Source organism: Squalius cephalus (assembly GCF_949319135.1).
Source record: "Squalius cephalus genome assembly, chromosome: 12".
In the NCBI taxonomy this organism is placed as follows: domain Eukaryota; kingdom Metazoa; phylum Chordata; class Actinopteri; order Cypriniformes; family Leuciscidae; genus Squalius; species Squalius cephalus.
In genome coordinates this window covers 14,878,943-14,893,184 of record NC_137133.1, presented here as the reverse complement: position 1 = coordinate 14,893,184, position 14,242 = coordinate 14,878,943, and positions in this window count along the sequence as shown.

The window sequence follows — 14,242 nt, the reverse complement described above, 5'->3', positions numbered from 1 at the left end:
GATGTTTAGCACCTACTGGCATTTTTTTATATGTTATTAGGAGTCAAGAACAGTGTTAAACGTCACTTCCTGTTGCCAGCAGGTGGCGCTATGACTATAACTAAATATGAGCATGGACATGTGTTCAAGAGATAACTCTTATCAAACGTGTGACGTTTGGGGTAGATTGTACATTGCCTTCTTGAGTAACAACAAAGTCCTGTTTCATTGAATTAGCATGCTTTAGCACTTAGCTAAGTATTGCTAGTATGTTTTAACATGTTTCTAGCATGTTTAGAAGTCAATGGCATTTTTAACATGTTGCTAGAATGGCATCAACGTGTTAAACATGACACTTCCTGTTACCAGTAGGTGGCGCTATTACTATAACTGAATATTCTCATGTAGATATGTTCAGGACAGAACGCTTATCAAAAGTGTGAAGTTTGGGGCAGATTGGACATTCCATGCCTGAGTTACAGCAAATTCCTATTTAATTGCAATAATAGCATGCTTTAGCACTTAGCTAAGAGTTTGCTAGCATGTTTTAGCATGCTTCTAGTATGTTGTTAGCATGTTTAGCACTTGCTGGCACTTTTTTATATGTTATTAGGAGTCCATAACAGTGTTAAACATGTCACTTCCTGTTGCCAGCAGGTGGCGCTATGACTATAACTGAATATGAGCATGGTCATGTGTTCAGGACAGAACGTTTATTAAAAGTGTGAAGTTTGGCGCAGATTGGACATTGCCTTCTTGAGTAACAACAACATCCTGTTTCATTGAATTAGCATGCTTTAGCACTTAGCTAAGTATTGCTAGTATGTTTTAACATGTTTCTAGCATGTTTAGAAGTCAATGGCATTTTTAACATGTTGCTAGAATGGCATCAACGTGTTAAACATGACACTTCCTGTTACCAGTAGGTGGCGCTATTACTATAACTGAATATTCTCATGTAGATATGTTCAGGACAGAACGCTTATCAAAAGTGTGAAGTTTGGGGCAGATTGGACATTCCATGCCTGAGTTACAGCAAATTCCTATTTAATTGCAATAATAGCATGCTTTAGCACTTAGCTAAGAGTTTGCTAGCATGTTTTAGCATGCTTCTAGTATGTTGTTAGCATGTTTAGCACTTGCTGGCACTTTTTTATATGTTATTAGGAGTCCATAACAGTGTTAAACATGTCACTTCCTGTTGCCAGCAGGTGGCGCTATGACTATAACTGAATATGAGCATGGTCATGTGTTCAGGACAGAACTCTTATCAAACGTATGAAGTTTGGGGCAGATTGGACATTCCATGCCTGAGTTACAGCAACTTCCTGTTTCATGGCGAAACATCAAAATTTGTCAGGCCGCCGAGGACCCGCCCTTCGACGAAAACTCAAGATCTTCGCAATTTAACGTCGCAAAGGCCTTAAGATTACACTCACCAAATTTGAAGATGATCAGATTAAAACTGTAGGAGGAGTTTGTTAAAGTATGAGGCCTGAAAATGTCAAAAACTGCACAAAAATCTGGGAGGAAGTTCAAAATGGCTGACTTCCTGTTGGGTTTAGGGCTATGCTCCAAGAGACTTTTTTGTAGGTATTAGGTCATTACATGTATGTACCGAATTTCGTGCACGTACGTGGAACGTTGCGGGAGGCGCACTCCGTTGAACTTTTATAGGTGGCGCTATCGAGCCGTTTTGCCCCGTCCAATTCTGAAACCTATATCAGATGTAAATTTTCGCCAGTTCTGACGCGTGTGCAAAGTTTCGTGAGTTTTCGTGCATGTTTAGGCCCTCAAAAATGCAATTCAATGCGGAGAAGAATAATAATAATAATTAAAGCTGCAAGCAGCGATGAAAAGGGCCCTCGCACCCCTGCCACCGCCACCCGGCACCTTTAGGAAAGGCCTTAAGATTACACTCACCAAATTTGAAGAGGATCAGATCAAAACTGTAGGAGTTTGTTAAAGTACAACATCAGGAAATGGCAAAAACTGCCCAAAATCTGACAGGAAGTTCAAAATAACTGACTTCCTGTTGTGTTTAGGGCTATGCTCCAAGAGACTTTTTTGTAGGTATTGGGTCTTTACATGTGTGTACCAAATTTCATACCTGTACGTGAAACGTCGAGCCGGGGCAAAATGTAGGGGCAATAAGTAAGCCATTTTGCCCCACCCAATTTTTAAAACCACATCACACGTAAATTGTCACCACTTCTGAAGCGTGTGCAAAGTTTCATGATTTTTCGAGCACGTTTTGTATTTGCCACACTTCCTGCTACCAGCAGGTGGTGCTATTGCTATAATCATAATGAGCATTGGCATGTGTTCAGGACAGGACTCTTATCAAACATGTGAAGTTTGTGGCAGATTGAAAATTGTATGCCTGAGTTACTGCAGGCTGTCTGTGGTTGCCTAGCAACATCAGAACTGCAAGCAACATTAATATTGAACTTATCTGATCATGCATATATCACCAAAAGGCCGAAATTGGGTGAACTAGTGCAAAAAATGCCCGTGCAAAATCAGTTTTTGTGTGTGTTTTTAGTAATTGTTGGTTTGGTGTGTGCTCATTGTTACAATTACACAGCAAAAGTTCAGTGACATTTTTATTTGTGCATGGTAAAAAGCACACAGTGAACTCCGAGAAAACGCTATGCTTGAGCAAACAGTTTGTGAATAGGCAACTACAAATGATGCCCGTGAAAGAGACTGTGAACGCATTGAATAGGATATGTTTAGTTGGTGAATAGCATAGGCTACTATTACACAGTAGCGACAACGTTAAGCGCACCAGAATGAAATATAATATTCAGAAGTAAACACTAACAGCATAGCTGACTTACAGATTCAGTTTACATCCACAAATGAATAAGCACCTCGATTCAGGGAGCAGTGCAAAGTGCCCGTGCAAAATCAGTTTTTGTGAGCTGATCGCCGTCAAAAAAGTTCAGGAGATATTTCTTGCGATGGCAATATGATCAAAAATAACTTTATATTGATTCAATGGATTAATAGCATTTAAAAAAAAAAAAAAAAAGTCATGAATTTATTGCATTTTTGGGAAAAAATAATCCGTTTTTATAATAAATCTTAAAAAATTCAAATCCAGATTTTGATTTTCAATGTTGTTATAACCTAAAGATGCTATGTGAAAGTTTGAAACAGAAAATAGTGGTTTTCACACATTTAGTGGTTATCTCACATTCGAGAGATATGCGAATAACACACAGACAGACAGACGGACGTTTCTGTAATTTATAGATAGATGGATTTATCACGTTCGGGAACCAAACTATAATATTCAGAAGTAAACAGTGTAGCTGACTGAGTGTTTATGTCAGAATGTTTATTTTTAAACCACAGCCTTCTTGGGGCTTCTTTGACCGATACAACTCTCTAATGTCAGAATGTTTATTTTTAAACCACAACCTTCTAAAAATGATATATTTAACGATATCTTTTGCATTTCTCATCCAAACAATGTCAAACTTGGCACTGCACTTACTCGTGCCCGTGGCAAGACACCTGTCGAGTTTGAAATCAATCGGACTAACGGTTCGAGAGATATGCGAGGAACAGACACACACACACACAGACAGACAGACAGACAGACGTTCCTGTAATTTATAGATAGATGTTTGTCAGGCCGCCGAGGGCACACCCTTCGACGAAAACTCTAGATCTTCGCAATTTAACGTCACAAAGGCCTTAAGATTACACTCACCAAATTTGAAGAGTATCAGATCAAATCTGTAGGAGGAGTTCGTTAAAGTACAACATCAGGAAATTACGAAAAATGCCCAAAATCCAGGAGGAAGTTCAAAATAGCTCACTTCCTGTTGTGTTTAGGGCTATGCTCCAAGAGACTTTTCTGTAGGTATTGGGTCATTACATGTATGTACCAAATTTCATACCTGTACGTGAAACCAGGAGCCGGGGCAAAATGTGGGGGCAATAATTTACCGAATTTGCCCCCCCCAATTCTGAAAACCATATCACACGTAAATTTTCACCACTTCTGAAGCGTGTGCAAAGTTTCATGAGTTTTCGAGCATGTTTAGGCCCTCTAAAAAGCGATTCACTTTGGAGAAGAAGAATAATAATAAACGGAGCAAAAACAATAGGGTCCTCTCACCATCGGTGCTCGGGCCCTAATTAAAGCTGCAAGCAGCGATGAAAAGGGCCCTCGCACCCCTGCCACCGCCACCCGGCACCTTTAGGAAAGGCCTTAAGATTACACTCACCAAATTTGAAGAGGATCAGATCAAAACTGTAGGAGGAGTTTGTTAAAGTACAACATCAGGAAATGGCAAAAACTGCCCAAAATCTGACAGGAAGTTCAAAATAACTGACTTCCTGTTGTGTTTAGGGCTATGCTCCAAGAGACTTTTTTGTAGGTATTGGGTCTTTACATGTGTGTACCAAATTTCATACCTGTACGTGAAACGTCGAGCCGGGGCAAAATGTAGGGGCAATAAGTAAGCCATTTTGCCCCACCCAATTTTTAAAACCACATCACACGTAAATTGTCACCACTTCTGAAGCGTGTGCAAAGTTTCATGATTTTTCGAGCACGTTTTGTATTTGCCACACTTCCTGCTACCAGCAGGTGGTGCTATTGCTATAATCATAATGAGCATTGGCATGTGTTCAGGACAGGAGTCTTATCAAACATGTGAAGTTTGTGGCAGATTGAAAATTGTATGCCTGAGTTACTGCAGGCTGTCTGTGGTTGCCTAGCAACATCAGAACTGCAAGCAACATTAATATTGAACTTATCTGATCATGCATATATCACCAAAAGGCCGAAATTGGGTGAACTAGTGCAAAAAATGCCCGTGCAAAATCAGTTTTTGTGTGTGTTTTTAGTAATTGTTGGTTTGGTGTGTGCTCATTGTTACAATTACACAGCAAAAGTTCAGTGACATTTTTATTTGTGCATGGTAAAAAGCACACAGTGAACTCCGAGAAAACGCTATGCTTGAGCAAACAGTTTGTGAATAGGCAACTACAAATGATGCCCGTGAAAGAGACTGTGAACGCATTGAATAGGATATGTTTAGTTGGTGAATAGCATAGGCTATTATTACACAGTAGCGACAACGTTAAGCGCACCAGAATGAAATATAATATTCAGAAGTAAACACTAACAGCATAGCTGACATACAGATTCAGTTTACATCCACAAATGAATAAGCACCTCGATTCAGGGAGCAGTGCAAAGTGCCCGTGCAAAATCAGTTTTTGTGAGCTGATCGCCGTCAAAAAAGTTCAGGAGATATTTCTTGCGATGGCAATATGATCAAAAATAACTTTATATTGATTCAATGGATTAATAGCATTTTGAAAAAAAAAAAAAAAGTCATGAATTTATTGCATTTTTGGGAAAAAATAATCCGTTTTTATAATAAATCTTAAAAAATTCAAATCCAGATTTTGATTTTCAATGTTGTTATAACCTAAAGATTCTATGTGAAAGTTTGAAACAGAAAATAGTGGTTTTCACACATTTAGTGGTTATCTCACATTCGAGAGATATGCGAATAACACACAGACAGACAGACGGACGTTTCTGTAATTTATAGATAGATGGATTTATCACGTTCGGGAACCAAACTATAATATTCAGAAGTAAACAGTGTAGCTGACTGAGTGTTTATGTCAGAATGTTTATTTTTAAACCACAGCCTTCTTGGGGCTTCTTTGACCGATACAACTCTCTAATGTCAGAATGTTTATTTTTAAACCACAACCTTCTAAAAATGATATATTTAACGATATCTTTTGCATTTCTCATCCAAACAATGTCAAACTTGGCACTGCACTTACTCGTGCCCGTGGCGAGACACCTGTCGAGTTTGAAATCAATCGGACTAACGGTTCGAGAGATATGCGAGGAACAGACACACACACACACAGACAGACAGACAGACAGACGTTCCTGTAATTTATAGATAGATGTTTGTCAGGCCGCCGAGGGCACACCCTTCGACGAAAACTCTAGATCTTCGCAATTTAACGTCACAAAGGCCTTAAGATTACACTCACCAAATTTGAAGAGTATCGGATCAAATCTGTAGGAGGAGTTCGTTAAAGTACAACATCAGGAAATTACGAAAAATGCCCAAAATCCAGGAGGAAGTTCAAAATAGCTCACTTCCTGTTGTGTTTAGGGCTATGCTCCAAGAGACTTTTCTGTAGGTATTGGGTCATTACATGTATGTACCAAATTTCATACCTGTACGTGAAACCAGGAGCCGGGGCAAAATGTGGGGGCAATAATTTACCGAATTTGCCCCCCCCAATTCTGAAAACCATATCACACGTAAATTTTCACCACTTCTGAAGCGTGTGCAAAGTTTCATGAGTTTTCGAGCATGTTTAGGCCCTCTAAAAAGCGATTCACTTTGGAGAAGAAGAATAATAATAAACGGAGCAAAAACAATAGGGTCCTCTCACCATCGGTGCTCGGGCCCTAATAATTAAAGCTGCAAGCAGCGATGAAAAGGGCCCTCGCACCCCTGCCACCGCCACCCGGCACCTTTAGGAAAGGCCTTAAGATTACACTCACCAAATTTGAAGAGGATCAGATCAAAACTGTAGGAGTTTGTTAAAGTACAACATCAGGAAATGGCAAAAACTGCCCAAAATCTGACAGGAAGTTCAAAATAACTGACTTCCTGTTGTGTTTAGGGCTATGCTCCAAGAGACTTTTTTGTAGGTATTGGGTCTTTACATGTGTGTACCAAATTTCATACCTGTACGTGAAACGTCGAGCCGGGGCAAAATGTAGGGGCAATAAGTAAGCCATTTTGCCCCACCCAATTTTTAAAACCACATCACACGTAAATTGTCACCACTTCTGAAGCGTGTGCAAAGTTTCATGATTTTTCGAGCACGTTTTGTATTTGCCACACTTCCTGCTACCAGCAGGTGGTGCTATTGCTATAATCATAATGAGCATTGGCATGTGTTCAGGACAGGACTCTTATCAAACATGTGAAGTTTGTGGCAGATTGAAAATTGTATGCCTGAGTTACTGCAGGCTGTCTGTGGTTGCCTAGCAACATCAGAACTGCAAGCAACATTAATATTGAACTTATCTGATCATGCATATATCACCAAAAGGCCGAAATTGGGTGAACTAGTGCAAAAAATGCCCGTGCAAAATCAGTTTTTGTGTGTGTTTTTAGTAATTGTTGGTTTGGTGTGTGCTCATTGTTACAATTACACAGCAAAAGTTCAGTGACATTTTTATTTGTGCATGGTAAAAAGCACACAGTGAACTCCGAGAAAACGCTATGCTTGAGCAAACAGTTTGTGAATAGGCAACTACAAATGATGCCCGTGAAAGAGACTGTGAACGCATTGAATAGGATATGTTTAGTTGGTGAATAGCATAGGCTACTATTACACAGTAGCGACAACGTTAAGCGCACCAGAATGAAATATAATATTCAGAAGTAAACACTAACAGCATAGCTGACTTACAGATTCAGTTTACATCCACAAATGAATAAGCACCTCGATTCAGGGAGCAGTGCAAAGTGCCCGTGCAAAATCAGTTTTTGTGAGCTGATCGCCGTCAAAAAAGTTCAGGAGATATTTCTTGCGATGGCAATATGATCAAAAATAACTTTATATTGATTCAATGGATTAATAGCATTTAAAAAAAAAAAAAAAAAGTCATGAATTTATTGCATTTTTGGGAAAAAATAATCCGTTTTTATAATAAATCTTAAAAAATTCAAATCCAGATTTTGATTTTCAATGTTGTTATAACCTAAAGATGCTATGTGAAAGTTTGAAACAGAAAATAGTGGTTTTCACACATTTAGTGGTTATCTCACATTCGAGAGATATGCGAATAACACACAGACAGACAGACGGACGTTTCTGTAATTTATAGATAGATGGATTTATCACGTTCGGGAACCAAACTATAATATTCAGAAGTAAACAGTGTAGCTGACTGAGTGTTTATGTCAGAATGTTTATTTTTAAACCACAGCCTTCTTGGGGCTTCTTTGACCGATACAACTCTCTAATGTCAGAATGTTTATTTTTAAACCACAACCTTCTAAAAATGATATATTTAACGATATCTTTTGCATTTCTCATCCAAACAATGTCAAACTTGGCACTGCACTTACTCGTGCCCGTGGCAAGACACCTGTCGAGTTTGAAATCAATCGGACTAACGGTTCGAGAGATATGCGAGGAACAGACACACACACACACAGACAGACAGACAGACAGACGTTCCTGTAATTTATAGATAGATGTTTGTCAGGCCGCCGAGGGCACACCCTTCGACGAAAACTCTAGATCTTCGCAATTTAACGTCACAAAGGCCTTAAGATTACACTCACCAAATTTGAAGAGTATCAGATCAAATCTGTAGGAGGAGTTCGTTAAAGTACAACATCAGGAAATTACGAAAAATGCCCAAAATCCAGGAGGAAGTTCAAAATAGCTCACTTCCTGTTGTGTTTAGGGCTATGCTCCAAGAGACTTTTCTGTAGGTATTGGGTCATTACATGTATGTACCAAATTTCATACCTGTACGTGAAACCAGGAGCCGGGGCAAAATGTGGGGGCAATAATTTACCGAATTTGCCCCCCCCAATTCTGAAAACCATATCACACGTAAATTTTCACCACTTCTGAAGCGTGTGCAAAGTTTCATGAGTTTTCGAGCATGTTTAGGCCCTCTAAAAAGCGATTCACTTTGGAGAAGAAGAATAATAATAAACGGAGCAAAAACAATAGGGTCCTCTCACCATCGGTGCTCGGGCCCTAATTAAAGCTGCAAGCAGCGATGAAAAGGGCCCTCGCACCCCTGCCACCGCCACCCGGCGCCTTTAGGAAATGCCTTAAGATTACACTCACCAAATTTGAAGAGGATCAGATCAAAACTGTAGGAGGAGTTTGTTAAAGTACAACATCAGGAAATGGCAAAAACTGCCCAAAATCTGAGAGGAAGTTCAAAATAGCTAACTTCCTGTTGTGTTTAGGGCTACGCGCCAAGAGACTTTTTTGTAGGTATTGGGTCTTTACATGTATGTACCAAATTTCATACCTGTACGTGAAACCAGGAGCCGGGCAAAATGTAGGGGCAATAATTAAGCCATTTTGCCCCACCCAATTTTGAAAATCACATCACACGTAAATTTTCATCACTTCTGAAGCATGTGCAAAGTTTCATGATTTTTCGAGCACGTTTTGTATTTGCCACACTTCCTGCTACCAGCAGGTGGCGCTATTGCTATAACCATAATGAGCATGGTCATGTGTTCAGGACAGGACTCTTATCAAACATGTGAAGTTTGGGGCAGATTGAAAAATGTATGGCTGAGTTACTGCAGGCTGTCTGTGGTTGCCTAGCAACATCGGAACTGCAAGCAACATTATTATTGAACTTATCTGATCATGCATATATCACCAAAAGGCCGAAATTGGGTGAACGTTTGTCAGGCCGCCGAGGGCACACCCTTCGACGAAAACTCAAGATCTTCGCAATTTAATGTCGCAAAGGCCTTCAGATTACACTGACCAAATTTGAAGAGGATCAGATCAAAACTGTAGGAGGAGTTCGTTAAAGTACAACATCAGGAAATTACGAAAAATGCCCAAAATCTAGGAGGAAGTTCAAAATAGCTCACTTCCTGTTGTGTTTAGGGCTATGCTCCAAGAGACTTTTTTGTAGGTATTGGGTCATTACATGTATGTACCAAATTTCATACCTGTAAGTGAAACCAGGAGCCGGGGCAAAATGTGGGGGCAATAATTTACCGAATTTGCCCCACCCAATTTTGAAAACCATATCACACGTAAATTTTCACCACTTCTGAAGCGTGTGCAAAGTTTCATGAGTTTTCGAGCATGTTTAGGCCCTCTAAAAAGCGATTCACTTTGGAGAAGAATAATAATAATAAACGGAGCAAAAACAATAGGGTCCTCTCACCATCGGTGCTCGGGCCCTAATAAACAGAGCAATTCCAAGAGGGTCCTCACACCATCGGTGCTCGGGCCCTAAATATTGCGCCATTGACTTTAGACCAGGTTTCAGTTGGTCAATGGTGCAGTCTATTTCTGTTCCCTCAAAATAGCAACACGCAATCAATGCGCCAGAACACACCTCGTTTTAAGACCAAGTCGTTTTAAGTCGTATTGAAACTAGCAAAAGACACTTGCCTGGCGTTGCATCACGCTGGGTGTATGAAATGATGCGATCTATCATTGTGAGCTGGAAGTCACAATATGTCAATTGTCCAGTTTATATTCCGTTCTATCGACTCTTATTTTGATATTCTATTTTGTTTCCTTTAGTTCCTGCTTGCCTACTCTGTTTAGTTTTAGTTTCCTTGGTTATTGATTATGTCCTCCGCTGTGTCCAAAATTGCTCCAATTAGTCACATTAGTCCACTAATATAGTAGGGCTGTCGCTTTTGCATCGCTTGTGCTGTTAAATAATCCTTTGAAATTTAGCAAACTGGCAGCTCCAGTAGTAATGAAAAGATGTATCTTGAGATCTGTCATGGAAACTAGCTTGTATAAACTCCACAATAGTGTTTACACAACTTTCAAAAAGAGGAAAAAATAGCAAGAGATTGAAAACGGAAGATATCAGTTTGACCGTCACTCCCATAGACACTATATTAGAAAACACCCTCACAGCAGTTAACTACTTTTGTGTAATTTAATGCAAAAGTAATATAATACAGGTATAGTGATATAAATGTAATTCAATAAAAAAAATGGAAAAAATGAAAATATAAAAAAACTTACAACGCGTCATCTCAGTCTGTGAAGAGGGTCTATTAAACAATTTAATAATCAAAAAAAATGAATTTATACCTGTATTAAGCTGTACCCACATTGGACCAGCGGTTTGGAAGATGGATGGATGGATGGATGGATGGATGATTATCGACGTTGATAATAATAAGAAATGTTTCATAAGCAAATCAGCATATTAGAGTGATTTCTGAAGACACTGAAGGTTAAAAATCCAGCTTTGACCATAAGAATTAAAATGTTTTAAAAAAGAAAACACGTATTTTAGATTAAAATAATATTTCACAATATTACTGTTTTTACTGTATTTTTTTTTCTTTTTTAATGCAGCCTTGGTGAAAATATGATATTTATTTCAAAAACGTAAAAACATTTAATGATTCCAGACTTTTGACCAGTAGTGTATCATTAGAAAGTTGTAACCTTTCTAGAAAGTGATTTTCCTGGTTCATTTAGCGTGTTTCTGGGTCAAAATGATGGCAAAGGTCACATATGTATATTCTTGGGATAATCTGTGTTCTAATGCAAAAGTTCTTATTATAACTCTTTAAAGCTATTTGATGAAAAAACGAAGCCAAGTTATATTATTGTCATTGGATGAAAAGCCAGGCTACACAAATTTTCCCTGATTCTAATCCAGACGCTGTAAATGTGAAGGTTTGTTGATGGGATTATGGCATGTGCCGCATGTGCCACCGGCTTTGAAAAAAAGCCAATCCAAAATACCCCCAAAACCAGCTTAGCGGGGGTAACACATGGCGATGATGTCATCGGGGCATGACAGCAACAATGAGCTGCAAGCAAGGAATTGCATCCCAAACCTAGCTCTAAACATATATGACAGCAGGACAGACTGAAGTTCAGTAGGGGAGGGGGACAGATGATTTACACATTAGGTGCATGGGATAGGAATTAGGTCTCTGGTATGCTGGGAATCACCCTCACAGGTTCCTCACAGGATCAAACTCCTAAATTTAGATGCGGGACACAGACTGACAGACACGGGGGAAATCCCATCATGTGTTCCTCAACCTTTCCAACAAATCCAAGATGACTGTCATTGGCATACACACCTTAACCACAAAAGATTTTACCTGAGTGCTAACGTGACAGTTGCTAAGTGTCAGATCCAAATGGTATGTGGTCTAAAATGCCCCAGCATTGTCAAAAACAACCTAAAAATAACAACATCACATCATTATTGTGCTGTGAATTTGTGACGTTGATTTACGTCCTTGCACGCCATACAGTAGACTCCAGATTCAGAGTTTGTGTTGTAAATCTGGTATGGAATGGCACGTTAAGAGGATTTCCATGTCTATTATTGAGCACGATTAATGTAGTGCACCCCCACAAAGTAAAACGAGCCAGTGTTGATGTTTGTTGGGCTTTACTCATCAGACAAAACCTGCCTTTGGGGAAATGTGTGGATGTTCTCAAAAGTAAACATGACCCATAAACTAAATAGTGATTTATTTTATTCTTAAAAAGCAGTTTTAAGTTTCCTTAAAAAAGTTTGGGTTATCCGGAATTATATTTATTTTAATATATAACAATAGAAGTCTTTGATATGTTGTCATTTGTGCCATCTTTACTGTGAAGACAGCACCAAAAGCAGAATATTTACCATAAAAATGTTTGTAATTTTTACAGAAAAAGAAAAAAAAACTGTTAATTGATTAACTGTAAGTTACCTTACCATACATGGAAAAAAAAAAACATAGACTATGTCATTTTAATGTAAAATACTGTAAAATTTTAAGTTTTTCCAAGTGTAAACCTATTACTTGCCATATAAATTATAGTGAAAAAAGTAAATATATGATTGTAATTTTTTACATAGCTTTATCTCTTCTGATTTTCAGTGGCGGCTCGTGGCACACATTGTAGCGGTCTAGGGATCCTCATCCGAGGATTTTTATTATCAATAACTTCTTTAAAATGGCCTTTTTTGGTCACTTTTAGATATAAAAAAAAGTGACCCCCCCCCCCCCCCCCAAAAAAAAAACACATGTACAGAAAGGAAAAATAAATTTATAAATATTATTTTCATTCACCTAGCCTAAATCCCTCCTTCTGTCCTTTTAAATATCCGTGTTCGTTTAGTGAAGCTGATTGCTGTAGCATATCCAAATTAGGCATGGGTTCTTCCTTCATAGCTGGAGTCTCTTCGAATGGTAGCTTGGTAAATGTGTTGCCAATCGAATATTCAATATGTCTACTCTACATTATTAAGATAGTTGCTATATTATCATCACATAATTTACGTCTCTATGATGATTGGTTGACATACCAAGGAAGGCTGGCCTCCTCTGCAATGTATTTTTCTCAACACTCCAACCGCTGAAAGTGAAATAGTAAGAAAAAAGTAAAGTTACCTGGTAGCCTTAAAATTTTGAGTTCATTGAAATCAGAAATTGAAGTTAATATAGAGATATTGGAGATTGGTTTAATCAACAGAAACTCCAAATAGTATGTTATCTGAACCACATAAATGATCTATGTTGATTTGAAAAAAATACTTTTTTACAGTGTGGGAATGTTATTAACATGAAATCATCCTTCTCCCATTTTCCATCTCAAAATGTTGGGTATGCTGCAGTGCCTCCTATAGCCTCCCCTGATGAGCCGCCACTTGAAGCAAAATTGTTGCAGACTGTTTGGTTAGGGTTAGGTGTTAGGGTTTGTGTTAGTAGAATAAGTCGACATGTAATTGCAAAGTTACTTATAGTCAGTAGAATGTCTGTTGGAGAGAAATAAAATAAAGTGTTAGCAGATATTAAGCAGACTTTAATACTCTAATGACTGGTAGTTGACATGTAGTTGCAAAGTTACTTGTATGTCTAAAGAGGGCCATCGAAAATATAGAGTTACCAAAGTCTGTTTTATTACAGTAGCCTCGGAATGCTATAAATGCGCGTGCACACACACGCACACACACACACACACACACACACACACACACACACACACACACACACACACACACACACGTGGAGATCCCAAGCTGAGGCTTGTAAGCATTAATGAGCCCCATCAGTTATTCAGCAATCATTGCAATTATAGCCTTCCATTACAAGTCATTACAGCTTTGCCTTCCAAGTGTGTGTGTTTGTACATGTACACGTATTTATTGTGTATTCTGAGAACTGAGCTGTATCTTCTAATGTACCCATTTATTAATAGCACTAAATAAAAGCATAATAACGTATTTTATGGAACTACTTTAGAAAAACACATAGTTCCTCGTGTTCTTTTCTCAACCTACAGTATGTTTGTGATTAGCATTCTTTTGTGTTGTTGTTCCTCAAAGCTTTTCCACCCTTTTGGCCCGTCGTAGGGGTTCATGATCCTAACGTCTATTTGAAAAACAGTGGGGTCCAAAAAGTCTGAGAGCATATTGACAATCTGGGATTCTTTGAATCTTGGAATCAAAGTCTAATTTTAAATTAAGTTTTATGAT